This window comes from Pan troglodytes, chromosome 19, assembly GCF_028858775.2.
Source record: "Pan troglodytes isolate AG18354 chromosome 19, NHGRI_mPanTro3-v2.0_pri, whole genome shotgun sequence".
Lineage (NCBI taxonomy): Eukaryota > Metazoa > Chordata > Mammalia > Primates > Hominidae > Pan > Pan troglodytes.
The window spans coordinates 32,743,379-32,758,700 of record NC_072417.2 but is presented as its reverse complement, the minus strand read 5'-3'; the positions used below and the strand labels follow the sequence as shown (position 1 = coordinate 32,758,700).

The window sequence follows — 15,322 nt, the reverse complement described above, 5'->3', positions numbered from 1 at the left end:
ACAGGTACCTTAACCTGCCTGAGCCTTGATTTCCTCACCAGTAAGACTGAGTCATCATAACTGCCTCATGGGGTTGGGGTAAATATTGGATTCAATGAGATCACATACATCAAAGTTCTGGCACATAGTGGGTGCTCAGTTAATCTTAGTTTCTCTTCCCTGCCCCTATGCCCTACCTAGAGTGAAGCCCAGTGAATTGGTAAGTGCAGGCCATGGCCATATCCTCAGGCAGTCAGTTATCTAGGGCCCATATATTCACAAGCAGGTAGCACAAAAGCACACAAAGGAACATAAAAATGACTTCCGACTACCCCTCCCACACCAACCCAGGGTTTATACACTTCTAGGAAAGCTCCTCTCCTTATTTTGCGCTTCAAGGCCATCGTCCCATCTTACTCCTTGCTCACCTAGAAACATGGTAGGCTGGGTGTGGTTAGGGGCCACCATGCCTGTATCCTCAGCCCCATACACCACCCCTCCATCACAGTATAATGATGCCATCCACCCCCTGGAGTTGATCAGAATTCCATCCCTCCACTTCCCAACACTGTCCCAGACCCTACATCCTACGGGTTAAGGAAGAATTGGGGTGAGAAGGAGGGAGGCCCTGTCAAGGTGTATTGGTGGGAGAGCTTTTGGCCTATCATGATGAAGACTGAGGGTGCTCTGAAGGCCCTTTAAAATGTTAAGACATTTCTGCCCCTCTCTGGAGAGAGCATCCAGGAGACAAGCTCTGGTCCTGCTTGTGTCACTACTGCAGAGAGGCCAAGGCCTCAATGCCTCATCTGCAACACAGGACCCTCCCTGTCCCTCCAACCTGACCATTCAGTGATGCAAGTGAGGACACCAGCGGCCACATCCCCTGCCTTTAAGCACCCAGCCTCCCTGTCAGGAAGCTCCCCACTCTGTGTGCTGTGGGCAGGGTTGGAAGCTCACCCGTGGTAGAGCCTCCTGGCTGGGCTGCCCTGCTTCCTCTCCGGGCTTCCTGCTTTGTGGTAGCCCCCTCACTACACGCTGTCCCCAAGACTACCCTCCCAGCCTCGTTTTGATCTCGGGAGGACAAATAAACCTTAAATTGAATCCCCTTTTTGTGAAGTTACCCAGAATTGGTTTTCATTGCTGAAAGACAAATACCCCAACCAATACATAAGTCATTCCCGCCCCCTGGACACAGACATCCCCTTTCTTTAATGTGGGCTCTTGCCCTGCTGCCCATCCTTGGCTTTTTCCTTGCCCCTGCCCCCATTTTTCATTATCAGCTAATTCCCTCTGGTCCCTCTTTTAAGGAAGAAAAAGGAGGGGGTAAATTCGGGATGAACAAAACTATTTAGATGTATAACCTTCAAGGTAGCTCCCATCCCTGCACCCCCACAACAACAACAACAACAACAACAACAAACTCATAGCCAACCAAACTGCATTGCTTTGAATTAGATTGTGTTTGTTGAGTGGCCCTTCATGGAGCTGAGTGCCAGGCACTGTGCTAGGCACATGGGATGCCAATGAATAAAGACGAGCCTTCCCTGGAGCAGCTCACAGTCTAGCCTCCCCAAACTCATCAAAATCAAAGCCACTCGGCAGTAATAGTGTCCTCATGTTTTATGAGATTTTGCATTATGTGAATCTGACACTATGATATAAAGATATTAATAAAGTCTCACTTTATATGCAAAATTTGAAATAATATGTATCCCAAACATTTGCTTTTAAGCATGAAGAATGTTGAAGCTGGCAGGCCAGTGAATTGTAAACTTACCGTCTGCATGCTTACCGCACAGCAATGCCACTTTAACTGATAAACAGAAACACCTACCAAGCTTTGTCAGGATTTGTTCTAAATTATGCAAGTTTCTAAATTATACAAGACCTTCTGGAGCATGTGTCTCAGACATGATGCAACGGGTCTGGTGTTCGGAGTTCTGGCTCTGGAATCAGAGTGCTGGGATTTCACTCCTGACTCCATCCACCGTGATCTTGGGCAAGGCATGGAGCCTTTCTGTGCCTCAGTTTCCACATATGTATGATCAAGATAATGGTGCTGATCTCTAGGGGGCTTTTGAAGATTAAATGAGTTCTTCCATGCAATCTGCTCAGAACAGCACCTGCAGCACTGCAGCAAGCGGGGGCTTGCAGCATCTCGCTGAGCTGTGGGTTGGCAGGAAGGGGACATCTGCTCATGCACTATGGGGAACCTAAACCGCCATCCAGAGCTGGAGCAGGTACAGCATCGCTTTGCATGTCCCTGGACCCTGAGGCCTAGTCAGTCGCACAGCTGCTGGAGACCCTCTTCACAAAGGCAGGCCTCCTCCTACTCCAGCGACGGCATTGCCCTTCCACGTGCGAGGGCATCAACCAGACACTTGGCCCTGACGGTCTCTGTGCTCTCATTTCAGAGAATGTTCATAGACACTCCAGACTCTTAAAGCTGACCCAGCCACATCTTCATCCAGAGTAGAAAACAGAGTTGGTGCCTCGGTGTCACCAAACAAAGCCCCTGCTCACCACCCCAGTGTTCCAGAAGCCTATCTCTCCAAAATCCTCCATCACAATTCACTTTTTTAAGAGCCAATCTAATATGATAGATACCACCCTGGAGCTTACCCTGGGAAAGCACAAAGGGAAGCCCACTTAACGCAGCTTGGGGGTCTGGGGAGGATTTCCCAGAGGGAGGAGGAGTCACTGCACTTCACTTCCCAAAGAGCACCAAGGAGCCAGGTGATAGGGGGAGGGGTGGGGAGGGCAGCTGACCCAGCATGGGGAATAGGGGGAGAGGCGGGGAGGGCAGCTGACCCAACATGGGGAATAGGGGGAGGGGCAGGGAGGGCAGCTGACCCAGCATGGGGAATAGCTTGCACAAAGGTGTGGAAAAGAGAGAACTTGGCACATTCCAGGAATTGCCAGTAGCTCCACATAGAGTAGAAAGAGTGTGAACCAAGATCTAACTGTCTCACTCCCAAATAACATGGTTTCTGGGGCACATGAGTGAGGCCCAGAGATACCCTCTAGGAGGTATTCATCATCTTCTTTGCACTGTGGCTGCCTTTGGTGAGCACACAGGATCCTTCTCAGAATTATGCCTTTAAAAGCATAAAATAAAATATATAGGATCAAAGTATCATCAAAATACTTTTTAAATGCAATCTGTAGTAACATATGTGCCTTTTATCAATGTATTATATGACAAGATCTTGTGGTAGGAAGTAATTGATGAGCAAAAATTATTTTTCAAAGTATTAAAACATCTGTAATATAGTATGAAAACATCTATGATTCCTATTAGTGACAAATCCAAGGTGTGGCTAATTCTGCCGTGGTTTGTTACCTTCCTTTCATTTCATAATGAAAGGAAATGCTCAATTTCAGTTAAAGTTTGGTGAAAAGAAAGATGCAACTTTTTCCCATCCAAGGTCATGGACCCTCTGACTTTTCCCACACTCTCCTGCTTTACACAAAGACCCAGCTTTGTGCCTACAGCCCAGTGGTTAAGAGCATCCAAGCCAGACCTGTTTGCTCAGTTACTGCTGCAGTACTTGGGGCAAGACACGCAGCCTTCCAGTGCCTCTGTTTCTTCATAACTGTGAAGACCAAATGAGTTAATACACACAAAGCAGTTAGAATAATGCCTGCCACATAGTAGGTGCTCACTAAAGAAGGACAAGCTGTTTTCTTTCTTATTCTCAGCCCCAGAGACAATGGAGAGAGAAGCCCACAGATGTGGGGCATTATTTACTAACCAGAGTCGTGTTAATAAGCTCACAAAGCACAATTAGCAGTCATTTCAATTCTGAGGTTTGCTTGACTATAAAAGCTTCACATTTCTTCCTCCCTGGTTTCTCTGCTAATTACAACTGCCGCCGTCCATCGCAGCTGCCACACAACATGGGTGCTGACTGCCTCTAACGTAGTTGTTAAGGCGGCATAATGGGGCACAATGACTAATTGGCCATCATGCCCAGGATGAATGCGTCAGACAACAGCGGCTGGCCAGTTCCTGGCCTTGGCACCCCGAGCTGCACAGCCCCAGCACTCTCCCAGTGCACCCCTCCTCCACCTTCCCAAGCTGCCCGATGGGACCAGCCGATGAAAGGGTGCAGGGACAGGCGTGCAGAACTGGGAGGCTCTGGGGGCCCTCCCTGAGGCCAGCCCTGCCCCTAACTTGCTGTGTGACCATGAGTTAGCCACTGAGTGTCTCTGGGCTGCACTTTAATCATCTATAAAATGGAGGTAGGAGGAAGTAGGTCTAGATGCTTCCTACGGTCCTTCCAGCTCCCACCTACTCTACTTTGATTATTCCATGGAGGTTCCCCTTCAAGCGCCTGCACAGCCACTCCCCAGCCACTAGGGCATCTCCACCTGCCTGAGGGTGAGAAAGGGCAGGTGGAGTTCAGCAGAAACAGCCATGCTCACCAAATATTCCATCTGGAACCCCACACTTCCCAGCCACCTTGCAGTTAGCTGAGGTCACGTGACAGCTCTGACCAATGGGCTGTGGGCAGAAGCAACAAGCACCACTTCCGGGCTGAAGCATGGAGAAGCAGAGAAGCATGTGATCTCCCCGCAGTCTCTTCCGGTCTTGTGACCCAGAAGGCCTTGTGGTGAGATGGTGGAACTGAGCTGAGCTGGAAGCAGCCCAGGTTGCCAAATTGTCATTTGGAAGACACCCCTGGCAACCTTTGTAGAGGTACGAAAAGAACCTTATGCCATTAACATTTTCAGGCTATTGTCACCATGGCATAACCTGACCTATCTTGTCTAAATAGCTATTTTCCCAAAAGGTCTCAAATAATGGGTGTTTTATATAAAGGATTTAGGAGGCAACTGCTTCATAGTGCAACTAAGTAAAGAGATCCATTAGAGCAAAAGAATGTGAACTTTCTAACAATGAGGCAGGATCAACAATGAAATGAGCAGTCATCCCAAGGCCCCCTCACTGTACTCCCCATAACTCTTCAAGTGAGAAGCTTAAAACCAAGTTTAATGAACCAGAAATATATAAGAAGCCCGAAGGACTGGTGACCAAGGTAGAGAGTGAGATACAGGGTGTTCTCTGGCACCCAGGGGGGAGTTTTCGCCTGGTGGTGAAAATGGGTCTAGTGAAAGAAGATTCATGGGGTAAATTTCAGGATTGAGAAGGAAATGTTTGGGGGTGGGTTTTAATCTAGGATTCTATCTGTCAAGAGGATGTTAATGAAGAATTGGGCTCAATTTGGTTTTTCTCTTTCCCAGCAGCAAAATTTCACCCAAGGGGATCTCCCATTCCTCTTTCCTGGAAGAGACTCCAGGGTAAGCAAAAAATAGATCCCATCTCACCTCCACAGGGTGTGAGAATCCTACAGAACTCTTGGTGCATTTTGTAAAACCACAAACTTCTTGAGTTTGGAAAGAATTCTGGAGTCTTTCAGTCCTAAGTCACAGACCCCAGCATTGATTACGGAGTCTACAGCAGCACAGAATTCCAGAGTCACAGAAATCAAAGCTCCAGGACAGTCCTGGAAAGAAACAGGAGAGCGTGGCCACCCAGCTGCCCAGCCACCAAGGCCTAACCCACCAGGGGGGCTATATTGGCTTCTTCTTGGGGACGCCCAGTACAGCAGGCCCCCCGGTCCTCCCTCCCCAGGCCTGTGTCTCACGTCTCCACAGTGGGATTGCAAGCAAGCTGTCCCCATGCAGCAGATAAATAAATAAATAAATGAAGAGCATGACTTTGTGTTTGAAGGACGAATGCCAAGTTTCCTCTCTGGGGCCCTCTCGCAAACCTCCATATATCACCTTCACATGACCAGGCTGGCAGGCCTGCCACCCCCAGCTCTGCTTGGCTGTGATAAACACAGAAGACAACGCATTGCCTACACCCTCAGGCCCTGAAATCAGGGAGGGGGTGGAAAAATCCATCGAAGCCATTCTAGATTTATGTTTGAAACATTCCAGATTTATGTTTTCCTTTGTCAGGGGAGAAAACAAGCAGATGTTCCTAAAGGTGAACCTTATAAGCCAGCGCACGTGTGAAGGGGCATCGTGCTGTTTTTGGCAACCACGCTGAGTTCAGTTTTTGCACCAGGACCTGGACGTGCACACTGACAGGCCCTCATCCCACCACCTCTGGCTTCGCTGCATCCTTCCTTGCTTTGAATCACTTCCTCGACTCCTTCTCCAGGAATACTTCCCAGATTAGACTCATCTATTTCCCAGCCCTTCACCTCAAGCTCTGGGACTCTTCTCAGCCCCCAATGAGTATAGGTCATTCCATAATTGTTTGTTTCTTTTCATTCCATGAGCTCCTAGAGAATGTTGGCTGCCTTTCCCGCCCTCAGACCAGGAACTCCCCCAGGGAAGGGACATGCCTCCCATCAATCCAGGTACTCCTACGGACAGAATGCCTGCCCTCCCACACTATCCTTTTGGTAGGTTAATTCACCCTGCATTAAAAAGAATGTGACTATACCATCTAAACGGGTATTCCAAACAAGGAGAGACACTTGTGGAGCTTGAAAGTGCATGCAAAATGCTTGTCTATACTTACTGTTTTTTGGAAAGAGGGACTATCGCTTTCAAGTGATTCCTAAACAGATCTGTTGAGAGCCAAAGTGAGACCTTAGGAAGCACCCAGCACTGAAAAGACTGTGGTGCTGCCCTACTAGCACCCACATAGGTAATTCAAGACAAAACGGCACTGAGCTGTGCAATGCCAAGCGCCCATGATGCCTAAGTTCATCAGAGCTAAACAGCTCATAATTTTGCTAATATTCTTAGTGCATGCTAAGTCCCCTTAGCATATAGGTGACTCCTGCCCTGGATTTGCCATGTAGAAAAGGTGAAAAAGCACAGTTTCTGGGGGAGGTTGAGAGCAAAGCTGGTGACTCCCAGGATGGAGATGGAGAACAGAACACGTCCCTCCCAGCCTCGGAGGTAGGCAAACAGGCAGGATATTAGTCTATATCTGCCACTGGAAACCTCTGTTTCCCCAATCGGGGGAGGAGCTAAGGAGGTGGAGTCATTTCTATGTTTTCCAAACTGGGATCAGACACAGAATGAAACTATAATATCAGCTGGGCTTTGCTGGGCTTGGAAACCACTGAGTTCTTACCTCCCCAAATATCCACGCCTACCCCTTCCCTGCCCTCCCTCTCTGAACCCAAGAAAGCACCTGAAATGCTCCAGTGAAGAAAGGACTTGAAGACGCTCATGAAATCCTCCACTGTCTTCAAAAAGCCATCAGCCCTGAATCTGGTCATCCTCATACACCCCAAACCCACTCTGCCATGGCCAAACCAAACACTCTACGCACAGCCCTGGAAGCCAAATCACCCAAGCCAAAGGATCAAGGTGAAGGCTGAGACCCTGCTTCTCAACTCTCTCAGGGCTCAGAGACCATCAGGAGATGCGCAGTGGATGTTGGATAATGTCTGGGGCTCCAGATTAGGAATTGGGAAAACCAGTTCCAGTTTCTGGCTCAGCCACTGCTATGCTACTAGAAATTCTATCAACTGAAAATTACAATAGCACTTGACCCCCACACCCTGCCAACAACCCCAACCCCAGGAGAGTCGCAGAACTGAGGCCAGCCTCTGAACAGCAGCACCAATGGAGGGTTCAGAAAAGGATGAATGGCAAAGTGAGAAAGGGGAGCTGAAGAGAATAAAAACACAACCTAAGCCTGGAAGTGAGGCCGGGCGGGGGCGGGCAACAGGGCAGTTGCCAACAGGTAGGAGGGGGAGAGGAGGTCGTCCTGCATACATGGGGGATGGGGAAGGTAATCTCTATCCTGTACCCCCAGCACCCTGAGAATTAAAACCACAATCCTGACCCATGCACACAACAGAACACTGCGGGGCCATAAGCTACAATGTTGGGAGGATATTTATTGACGTGGAAAAATGCTTACATATATTTCAAGTGAAAAGGCAGGTTGCAAAATAATATGTACAGTATGATGCCATTCTTGTAAGGGGAAAAATATCTTTATACAAGCCTGGAAATATATACACCCAAAATTCCAACAGTGCTTATCTCCAGGTGGTAGATTGTGCATTTTTATCATCTTTACACTTACCTATATTTTCTAATTCTTTTATAATAATAGGCATTATCTGTGTAATTGGTTAAGGCTTTCTTAAAATAAGTAAATACATCAATAATTTTTGCAGGGTAGTATGGGCAGGAAAAGAACAGCCAGCCACCTGGATCCAGGGGGTGGGGAAAATGGGAGGTGGAAGGAAGCACTCACCTAGGAGGCGGGTGGGGGAGGATGGAGGGTGGGAGGACTCACCCAGGATGGGGGTTAGGGGAGGGTAGAGGGTGAGAGGACTCAGCCAGGAGGGGCTGGAGAGGATGGAGGGTGGGAGGACTCACCTAGGAGGAGGGTGGGGAGGATGGAGGGTGGGAGGACTCACCCAGGAGGGGTTGGAGAGGATGGAGAGTGGGAGGATTCACCTAGGAAGGGGGTGGGGAGGATGGAGGGTGGAAGGACTCACTTAGGATGGGGGTGGGGAGGATGGAGGGTGGGAGGACTCACTTAGGATGGGGGTGGGGAGGATGGAGGGTGGGAGGACTCACCCAGGATGGGGGTTAGGGGAGGGTAGAGGGTGAGAGGACTCACCCAGGAGGGGTTGGAGAGGATGGAGAGTGGGAGGATTCACCTAGGAGGAGGGTGGGGAGGATGGAGGGTGGGAGGACTCACCCAGGAGGGGTTGGAGAGGATGGAGACTGGGAGGATTCACCTAGGAAGGGGGTGGGGAGGATGGAGGGTGGAAGGACTCACTTAGGATGGGGGTGGGGAGGATGGAGGGTGGAAGGACTCACTTAGGATGGGGGTGGGGAGGATGGAGGGTAGAAGGACTCACTTAGGATGGGGGTGGGGAGGATGGAGGGTGGGAGGACTTACCCAAGATGGGGTGGGGGGAGGATGGAGGATGGGAGGACTCTCTTAGGATGGAAGTAGAGGAGGATGGAGAGTGGAAGGGCTCACCCAGGAGAAGGTGGGGGGAGGATGGAAGGTGGAAGGACTCACTTAGGATGGGTGGAGGGGTGGATGGAGGGTGGAAGGACTCACTTAGGATGGAGGTAGGGAAGGATGGAGGATAGGAGGACTCACTTAGGAGGGGGGTGGGGAGGAAGGAGGGTGGAAGGACTCACCCAGGAGAAGGTGGATGGAGGGTGGAAGGACTCACTTAGGATGGAGGTAGGGAAGGATGGAGGATAGGAGGACTCACTTAGGAGGGGGGTGGGGAGGAACGAGGGTGGAAGGACTCACCCAGGAGAAGGTGGATGGAGGGTGGAAGGACTCACTTAGGATGGAGGTGGGAGAGGATGCAGGGTGGGAGGACTCACCCAGGATGGAGGTAAAGTAGGAAGGAAGAAGATGCCTCCCTAATAGGACAAAGGCCTTGTTACAAAGACTAGATTGTGGGGCCCTGCCTCTTCCAACTTCTTTCCCTTCCCAAATCTCCACAGAGCCCAGAGGTCCTCCCACTCCTCAGAGGAGAGAAGTCTAGTCTGGAAGCCCATAGCTGCCCCTTATAGGGCAGAGGCAAGGGATGCAGCAGCAGGAAATCCCAAGGAGAGACGCGGGCTTGTCAGGCTAAGCCTGGCGCATGTGAGACGAAGGCAGGCATCTGAGACAGTAGTGAGCTTGGGGAGGCTCCTGAGGAGGGCTATCCCATAACGACCCCTCCAGGGCAGGCAGGTGGCCCAGGGTGACAGGAGAGGCAGCTTGGAGGGCCCTGAGAAGCAAATGACCCAGCAGTTAATCCAGGCCCCATGGGTTGGCAACTTTAGGGCCGGCTGGGCCGGGAGCTCTGTGGAGCTCTTGGCCTGGTGGGAAGAGGCAGGCAGGGAAGGTGAATAGCACTTCCCAGCCTTCTCTGATGGCAAGACAGGAAAGGCTGAGCAGACCCCGGTGGTCACTGCCTGTGTCACTTGGGTGTTTGTTATTCTCTTTGTTCCTGCCTGTTTCCCCTCTGTCATTAGCAGTTGAAACCCTTAAAATGGCCAGGAGCCTTCTTGACTGGATAATAATCAGAGCTCCTAAAACATCCATGGGCTGCCTTTATAGGTGGTGAGCTTCCTGTCCCCGGAGATATTCACACAGAAACTGGGCCACTATCCTGGTCAGCTCTCAAGGGTTATTGAGTCAGAATGAGAGTCACACCTCTGAGGTCCATCCCATTCCTGAGATCCTCTGAGTCCATGAGAGTGCGTTTTAGGGGCAATGGCTGGGAAGAAGGCACCTGGCCTAAAAATTGAAATTGGTGAAGGCAGACATTCCCCATCCTGTCCCCAGTCCTCATAGACCAGCATTTGAAGGACAAACGCATCTGCCTGCAGGACTGGCCCAGCAAGGACTCTGGTCCTGGAAGAGGTGCCTTTGCCCTGTATGACCACCTGCTTGGGCAGAAGTGGGGGTTTCTGGTCAGCCTTGCTAGATATCTGTACCAAGCAGTTTATATGCCTGGTATAAAGAGAAGCAAAAGCATTTCAGCTCCAGGTCATCTGGGGCAGTTTACAAGGTCACAGGGTTCCTTACACACTGAAATACTGGACCCCTCATATTCATCTTTTAGCGAACACATCAATGTGAGAACACAAACCTTCCACAAGCATCCAGCAGCATGCGGAATCAGGGCAAACATCAGTATCATCGTCGTTCATAGACAGAGGGGAATCAACAAACATAAAAAGAAAAAAGCTATGAAAACTTGCATTGGTCGTGCAAAACCTACAATTAGTAGTCAAACTGGATATTTCCCATTTCCCCCAAATGCAGCCTGGTAACCACTGTATTTGTTGTTAAATGGAGAGGATTTCTAGAAAAGCGTACTTGGGCTTGCTCTAAGGGAGAGTTTCCCAGTAATGAGAGCTGCTGGACAGTGGGACCTGTTGCTCAGGGACGCTGTGCACTCCCTGTACCTGGAATGCTCGAGTGGAGACCAGCTGTGACGGAGGGCCGGCTGGGTCTCCTCCACTCCCCTCTCAGATCCACTCTGTCTTCACCCTGTTCCTGCCCAAGGAAGCTGACCAGCCTGGACCCCATCACAGGCCCTGACTCCTTCTGACTTCTGTCGGTCTGACCAGTGGGGAGCCATGGAAGGGGACCGAAGAGAAGAGAGGTGAACATTTCCCAGGCTGCTTCTCTGCAGGGCTTCCTTCCATAGAAGGTCACAGCTCCTCTCTGACCAGACTGCATCACACAGTCCCTGTGACATCTGGCTTGTGGTCATCACTCTCTGCTCTCACCAGTCGCTGCCTAAGGAGGGTCACAGCCAGGTAATACTTGTTACTAACCCCAAGGGACTACACTAATCTGTGTGCTTTCTCTATACCCTGCCCACACCTTAATAAATTGTCACTGTACTGAAAACCCCCGTGGAATTATCCTAATGTGAGTGTGCCATCTGTTTCCTGCCAAGATCCTGACTAATACACAGGATCCCTAATCAGACAAAAAAAGTAAACGATACAGTCTCTCTTCATTGTGCAGTTAAGTCAGTAGTTCCAGGAAATGTGAGTAAGATTCACTTGGTTGTCGGCTTCATTTCATTACGGTACTAAACTTGATGTTATCAGTTGTGGCTTGTGGCTCACGACTTCCCAAACCATTGCTCCCTATGCCCACTTGTTCAACAGATGGAGAAACTGAGTCCTAGAACCTTACCCAAGATCACAAGCAAACACAGAAGGCCAGGAACTCCAGGACCCCTCCCCAGGTGCCTTCTCCAAGCAGAGCAAGCCAAGGGGGCTCCGCCACCCTTCCCTGTCCCCCTCCCACAACTGAGACTGCCGCCTCTTCTCTCCCCAGTCCCCTTCCCTCCCCAGTCCCTGGTGGGGGAGGCCCTTGGGGAAAATGATGAGTTTTTTATAGCATTTCGTGGTAAGCACTTAATAACTCTCCAGGCTATAGATCTGTGCCTCGCATGGGCTGGGGATAATTCACAGTAAAATATGACTTTTCATTTATCACACTGACGTGTAATAAATACTTCTCAGTGAAGCTTGGGCTCAAAAGGGGGGTAGGGTGAGCAACCATCAGATGAGGCTCTGTGACTGAGTGTTGGGGTTCAGGCTCATGGCAGGCACACTCAGGGCCTGAGCAAACCTGAGCCTGAAGCTAGCAGAACCCTGGGTCAAGGGGCACTTCCAATGTAATGAGCCAAGGCTGCCCCTCAGTTCTCCACCAGCTTTGCCACCATTTCTGAGAAATCAAGTCTCCTGGAGCCAAACTCCTTGAGGACAGTGGGGCCTGTGTCCAAAAAGTCCAGGCAAATTTCCTCTTCCTCCCCTTCCCATCTGGCTCCCTCTGACTGGTCTCAAGGAGCTTCCTATTCCCCCAACCTTTCCAGCCCCACGGACACTGTGCTAATCATCGGACATTTGGGTTGTTTTCAAACTTTCTGCATGTCCAATAACCACAACAGCTCCTATTCATTCAGCATTTGCCATGAATCAGAAACATTTGCTCAGTTAATTCTCAAAACCACCCAAGGCATTATCGCCATCCCCAGCTCTCAAGAGGGGGCACTGACAGTCAGTGGGTTGAGTGACTTGCCTACAATCATATTGTGGTGATATGATGGGGTCAGACTCAAACCAACTACAAGACAGCCAGATTTGGATTAAGTCTGATGCCACTGTCTTAATGACTATGTGTCTTAGGTCAGGCTCTCCCAGATACAGATCCTGAGACAGGATTTGAGTACGAGAAGTTTATTTATGAGGTGACTCCAGGAAGCATCAGAGGGAGAGGAGGGCTATGAGACAGGGAAGAGAAGGAAGTCAATAACCAGGTCAGTGACCAGGTTTCTATGGAGGACAACTGAGGAACTCAGGGACAGGAGAGAGCAGACTTCAGGGTTATCCACACAACAAGAAAGGAAGCTGGGGTACACAACCTCCAGCTCCTGTCAGTCAGGAGCAGAGGGCATGAGATGGCTGAGCAGGTTCCAGTAGCCAGAAAGGCCTTAGGGCAAAGAGTCTCAGGTTGCAAGCTGGCAGTTGGCAACCATATGGTCCTCATGCATGGAGATAGGGAGTGCCAAGGGGACATGGGCAAGGCACTGGTAGCATCTGCCTCTCTGCTCGGACCTCACCAGACTGCTGTTGTCACCTGCCTGGAATATGCTGTGGTCTCCTAGATGAGACCTGTCTTGGTCTTGCCCCATGTGGTACATCCTCCAGCTCCAAATAGGAAACACATTCCACTTTAGCCCACACAGCAAAGAATAGACTGGGAAAGTGCCCCCTCCACCAGGAAAGACACCTTACTGAAGCCTGCAGGTGCATCCCTGACCACACAAAGGCAGAGACCACCAGGCCTGGATTCTCTCTGAATCCTCACCCTGGGCCCAAGGAGTGTCTCATGCACAGTAAGTACTCAGTGACTCTTGCTGCATTTGAAATAAATCTCCCCAGGTACACTTTGTACTGAGGGGAGTGCTTCTTCCCAAGGAGCACCCTGCTCTATGGCCTCACCTTGCAGGGACAAGGGTGCTGAGTGTTGGGTGCTGGCCCAATCCCTTCAGCGTCTGAGCCTGCCCCTGTGAGCTCCCAGGGAGTGGAGAACCCTCACAATGCAGAGGACCTGAGTGGTGGGCAGTCTTATCTAGAAGAACTGGTGGAGGACAGGGACAACGGCAGGAGTGGCAAGAGCACTGTGCTGGGGGTTGGGAGGCCAGGGTGCTTGTCCCAGCCAAGCCACTTGCCCACAGTGTGAAGACTCAAGGGATCTGTTTGCAATGAGCACTTAGGGATGAGGAGCATGTCCCAGATGAAGAGCACTGCACATGGGATGGAGGGAAGAGTTTTGACCCCACAGTCCAATTCTGCAGTTAACTTGGAAGACGTGGCCACTTGGTCCTGGTCCCCTCTACTTACACCTTCTTCATTAGGAATAATTACACTGTAATAATTCTAAGAAAATCCATATAGTATAATAACACTCAAGGCATCCTATATGACATGAAGATCCCCTCCTCCAAGAAGCCTTCCCCGATATCCCCTCTCTACCACTTCTAATGAAGAATGGACCATGCCCTCCTCGGTAGCTTGCTCTGTCCAGTGTATGCTGCCACCCCAGCCCCCAGTGTGTGGTTGCCTCCCCTAGTTAACTGTGAGATCCCTGGAGACTGAGTCTTAATCTTGTCTTATCATGTGCACATGCAGGCATATGCATGCATACACACACACTACCCAGAGCTGAGCCCGGAGCGTGACTCAGAGTCAGGCTCACTACATGCTGGTCAAATGCATGTCTAAGTGATTGAATTAATGAATTGATTAATGAGTGATGTCATAATCCTGACTCGAGAAATCCTTTGGACCAGCACCTACACAAGGTTGCTGAACAAGAGCAGATAAACTCAGCTAAGTAAAGTCCTCAGCCCAGCGACTGACCCACTTGTTTCTCTCTTCCCCCTTAGTGGCCTGATGAGCCCACAGCTACTTCCTACCATCTTGATCCAAAGACCCTGTACAGAGCTGATGCTCCCCTAAGCCCACGAAAGAAGAGACCTTGCAGGGTTGGGATGAATCCCTAGAAGAAGAGGCACATCCTCCTTCCCCCAAAACTCTTGAGACAAAGGAAATCTCCACTCACCCTCCTGTAGTTACCTACACCAGGGGTCCCCAAGCCCCAGGCCACAGACCAGTACCAGTCTGTTGCCTGTTAGGAACCAGGTCGCACACCAGGAGGTGAGCTGCTAGCAAGAGAGCAAAGAGTCTTTATCAACAGCCGCTCCACATGGCTCGAATTACTGCCTGAGCTCCGCCTCTTGTCAGATGAGCGGTGGCATTAGATTCTCATAGGAGTGTGGACCCTGTTGTGAACTGTGCATGTGAGGGATCTAGGTTGCAGTCTCCTTATGAGAATCTAATGCCTGATGATCTGTCACTGTCTCCCATCACCCCCAGAGGGGACCATCTAGTTGCAGGAAAACAAGTGCAGGACTCCCACTGATTCTACACTATGGTGAGTTGTGTAATTATTTCATTATCTATTACAATGTAATAATAATAGAAATAAAGTGCACAATAAATGTAATGGGCTCGAATCATCCTAAAACCATCCCCACCCCCACCCCTAGTCCATGGAAAAATTATCTTCCACGAAACCAGTCTCTGGTGCCAAAGAGGTTAGGGACTGCTTCTCTATACTCTCCCTCCCTGCCCGGCACCCAGGTCAGGAAATGGACCAGGTGAACCCCATCAGCAACATTATTCAACTCCATGATTGAGAAATTCTCTCAGGTCCTGAGTGAGCTCCACAACTCGCCATTCCTAGAGGGCAGGGTGTATGTGAACCCATTTCTCAGAAGGTGAAGCTGAAGCTCCA

General features: G+C 50.2%; 2 long non-coding RNA genes across 2 annotated transcripts in view; one reads left to right on the top strand and one right to left on the bottom strand.

Moving 5' to 3' along the window:
* The window catches only part of LOC107969193 (uncharacterized), a 116,552-nt gene that overhangs the window by 41,025 nt on the left and 60,205 nt on the right, over positions 1–15,322 (bottom strand). The window lies entirely within an intron of this gene.
* LOC107969192 (uncharacterized) lies at positions 4,454–5,694 on the top strand. The gene is made up of 2 exons (XR_001710854.3): positions 4,454–4,681; positions 5,227–5,694. It is a non-coding gene; the product is annotated as an uncharacterized LOC107969192 (long non-coding RNA).